Raw genomic sequence first — 4,867 nt, forward strand, 5'->3', positions numbered from 1 at the left:
CACACACACACACACACACACACACACACACACACACACAAATGCATGCTGAAACTTTGTTTTCCCAGACGGACTCCATTAATTGCCACTGAGTCACAAACTGGTGTCACTGTGAGCGCAGACAAAAGCACAGTCACGAATATTGGGCTGAAATGTCTAATTGCAGGCACACCTGCGAAATGAAAAGGCAGAGTGCAAAGCCGACCAGGCCTCTGGCGCTAAACAAAGAGAGGATTTTTTTGTTTTTCAGACTTTCAATTTGTCTTTGCACCAGTAAAAAAACAAGGGTGAGTATTTGTGTGACGGGTGAGATATTTACACTGTGCAGCAGCTGTGGCTGGCCATGCTGCGGCCCACCCGACAGTCAGCCCTTCTTGATGCTCCGGTGTCCTCCTCAACCAGAGATTTCTCAGTGTGGGACTCTTGGTCTTTCCAGTAGGTCAAGATGCATGTGTAGTACCTCTACCGATGCTTACACTTGCTGGGCCACAAAGAACAACAGAGCCGGTTGAAAACCACTAGGCAGCAGAATCACGGATGCATTGACACCGGTTAACCAAGTTCTCTGAGTCTGGCTTTGTCTCATAGCATGGTTTGAAGCAAAAATTAGGAAGGCAATGACATTGCAGTAGATTGCGTTCCCCAGTACCCTTTAAAATAACACATGCATATATACTGCATGTAAGAACGGATGTGTATTAATGCTTTCTGCAAGTTGGGGGAGGCCACATGGCTCAATAATGATAATAATTCAACTTGACAGAGCCCTTCTGAGCTTTTCTGGGTGGAGCAGGTGTTTGCACACCACAAAACACATTCACATCACACTTTAGCCTGCATTCGTGTTCTCGCTTGTGCTCGTGGAAATGTGTGAAGGCCCTTTTGCCTGCAGCCATGTAGGACACCGGAGAGAGAAACACAAGACACGTTTCCAGACAATGAACTTTACATTCTGAGGGACTGGTTAATAAGTGGTTCAAGTTTTTTTTTAAAACAATGAACGATGTCTTATGATTTTTAAAGAGTTTGCACGTGAGTAAAGCTAAATAAGTATGAGCTGTGAGAACTTTTTAAAAAGTAGAAAAAAAACACCTCTCTCTCAGAGCTTCTGCTTATCTTGTGTCAGATAAGCCAATATCAGCAGGTTATACCAGCAGAATGTAAGCAGCCATATACTATATAGGAGGTCAACAAACACTCAGCTTTATCAAGTCAAAGTTTCCTGTTGTTTTGCCCATTTGATGGATTTCCTCTCTGCCCATCATGTTGGAGATTTTTCCCACGAGAACCTCGTTTCCTGCAGACAATGCATGCATGTTGTTTTTGAGCTGTTGTGTCTCGATAATAGTGATGCCATCCTCCATGTTATTTTGTGAAATCTACATAAATAGTCCAAAAGAAGTAGCTGTTACAGTTAAGTTGTAGTAAAATCACCCAAATAAGAATAGTTAATATGCGGTATCTCAAGATGAAGAACAATCAAAAAGAGTGGATTTTTAATGTGTGATTTCTTTTTTCATATTGTAAATGTGTATAAAGACAACACACACATAGAGAGAGAGAGAGAGAGAGAGAGAGAGAGAGAGAGAGAGATAATTGATCAGACATTTTTCACATTAGCTCTCAAATAAAATACAAACCAAATAAAAAAAATGGATAAAACTGAAGAGAAGACGAGGGGATCATGAACACGGACGGAAAATAGCCTATACGTTTGCAAGGGACAGGTAATAAAGCAAGAAGCTAACATGGCTAACCTGGCAGATAGGCGGCTAACAACCACTGAAGGACGAGAATATTAATGAACTAAGGGATGAATGGGGACATAAGGACAAAAGGGACTGTAGAACTACAGTGTAAATGGAAAAGTTTTTGTTGAGCCCTATAGCTGCGAAACCACATAATCAAGCATGACATCATGTAGGTGGGCGGGGCAAGCATCAAACAGGAAGTTGACCCTGCAATGCATGAGGTGTGTCAACCACCAATAAACCTCAAAGAAGAAGAACATGAGGAAAGCAAAATGTCACAAGATAAGCTAATTTTCATCAGAAGGCACTAATATTGTCTAATGTAGCTAATAGCTGCACAAAGCTTTGTTGGAAACATAATGTGCTGTATTACTGCAACAAAATCTGTAAAAAGATGTGTTAATATCATGTTTGTATTGTAATGTTTGGCTCACAACCTTCATGTGTGGAGCCATCAACCACAAAAATACTGGCTGCTACCTTGGATTTCGCTAGCCGTTTTTTGCTAGCCATGTTTTTGCTAGCTGCAGCTAATTGAAGGAGGAAGTTGATGTTGTGACAGTGAGGAAAGGTAGTTTTATACTGTATGAATTATTTTATTAGCAGTAATGAACAATGAGTCTTAATTCATAATAATGAACAGGAAAAGGAAAATGTGCATGTGAAGCTATATCAAAGTATGGATTAAATGATTCAGTAGATATGCTTGCACTAGCCTAAATCAATGCTGAAAGTGATGTCTCAATCAGCCACATGTTTAGTCAGGTTACACAAAAGGGTGTGCCATGACTCCTTGGAATACTGCATAACCATCTTTCCTCCTCAAATGGATAGGAAACATATTCAGTGATAGAGATATGGATCTTGTGTTGGGCTATTTTTTTTAATTTATGGCAATAACCCTCAAAAACTGCTAACTGACTAGCCTGTTAACCAACAACAACGGTTAGACTCATGGCTACCCGCCAGGAACTAACAAGTGCCGGTACAAATAACAACTTCAAAGAAATAGTTTGACACTGTGGGAAACACGGTCATTCAGTTCACGATGAGAAAATGAGATAAGAAGAGATGCCACTTTCATGTCTGTGCAGTAAATATGGAGCTACAATCAGTAGCCGGCTAACTTAGCTTAGCATAAAAACAAACAGGAAACAGCCAGGCTGGCCCTGTCCGAAGGTAACAAAATCTACCTTCTAATATACGATCATTGAAAAAGGTGTGGATTGATTCTTTTCTACGGGTCACAAACATGCCAAAATTATTTGATCTATTCAGTCCACAAGGAAACTGTGAGAAACTGACTTTTTTTTCCAGTTAGCAGCTTTCATAGAAATGAATGGGACTCTGTCTTTTGAACACCGTATCCATAATCCTTAATACATCCATGGGGTTTATGTACCGGACTATTTATTGGCTTAAAACAGTTACTTCCTGTAGTCTCCCCTGGTTGCATTGTGACTACTCCAGAACGCGTTAAAACACGTTGATTTGTGAGCTTTTTTTGGTTGTTTTTTTACATCTTTAATTCATCTCTAATCTGTAAAATGTAAAAATCCTAAAACATCTCAGTGATTACGTGGCAGAAACCCGTTGCTCGCTGCTACACACTGTGACATTCTGTCTGTCTTTGGCCAACTCAAACACAACACGCTTTTTTTTCTATTCCCCCCTGGACTGGCTGAGGTCATAACCCTGCAGTCCAACCAGTCTCGCATTGTGACAGAAAATGGGGGATATGTAAACCTTTTTTATTTATTTTTCCATTGCGCAACATCACATTCTATATACTTACAAGGCAGCCAGAAGTTTTTACATGACATCTCCCTCTCTCTCTCTCTCTCTCTCTCTCTCTCTCTCTCTCTCTCTCTCTCTCTCTCTCTCTCTCTCTCTCCCAACTTTCCCCTTCATTTCTTAACGAAGCGTAAATACTATAGAAATTAAAAAACCTTGTAAAAAAAAACAACCCTGCCTCACATTCTCACAGCTGTTTTCTTTGTGTGGGAGAACTCCAGTGTCGCAGCCCCGAGTGAAGTTTTCCTGGCCCTGCATGCCTTTCTTCTGAAGGAACAGACCCGTTAATAGCATCCCTCTGCCATCGCTCCGGTCCACTCTGAGGTGGGTGTGTGTGTGTGTTTTGTTTTTTTCCCATGACTTCACTGCTTTCTGTCATCGTCGTAGTCGTTGTCCTGCTGCTTTGAAGGGCTGTCCCCATCTGAACAACAAGTTGCATGACTGCAGGAAAACTGGCCGTACTCTAAGCCTATATATAGCGTGTGGGTGATTAATGGATACCCGATTGTATTGTTTTACGGATAAAAGATTTACTATGAAATCAAATGAAGAGTCTTGCTTGGTTGCACCGGCCTATTCCTGCACATAGAAACTCGCGCTGGTTTTGCTTTACTTTCAATATGCTTTACTGCATATTATAGAAAGGTACAAATGTAACGAATGTAAAGTTATACCAAAAGGCCAGACTTTCTCTTTGCTGCTCTGTGGACTGGTTTGTGTCAGCAGCAGCAGCAGACGGTAATGGGCGGTTAACCACATAGGGGTTCTCACTCTGCAAAAGATTACAGCAAAGCAGCGAACCTTAGAATTACCCACCCTGCACAACGCGAATCAATAATAGCCTCTCCTCACGGAGGGCCCAGTTTTTACCTCCCCCCCCCCCCCCACCTCCTCCTCCTCCCCCCCCCCCCCCCCCCCCCCCCCCCCCCCCGCTCTCCTCTAACGTCTCCTTCAACTAATTGTGACCCAAAAAACGCGGCTCGGCTTGGGATTTTTCAAAACATCGTCCACTTGGGATTCTTCCAAATCTAGATGAAAGATGAGAAGGAAAATGGAAGGAAGTGGTAGCGCTGTGTTTTCTCAGGAAGTCATTATTTACTACTTTTTACTCGTTCTGCCTGTGAGGGGGCTGGAATGGCGTGGGTGTCTCCTGACCTGCTAGATTTTTAGTGCTGATACATTTGATCCCAAAAGAAATCCCCCCCGATGACAGAAGCCAGAATAGTTTGGTCCGCTCTGCTTCTCTCTCTGTCTGCCTCACGTTCGTTTCACTAGAAGATGTGAATGTTTCACCTTCTACAAAGACAACTGGTCAGAGATCA

The sequence above is a fragment of the Pholis gunnellus genome, assembly GCF_910591455.1.
Source record: "Pholis gunnellus genome assembly, chromosome: 17".
Taxonomy (NCBI): Eukaryota; Metazoa; Chordata; class Actinopteri; order Perciformes; family Pholidae; genus Pholis; species Pholis gunnellus.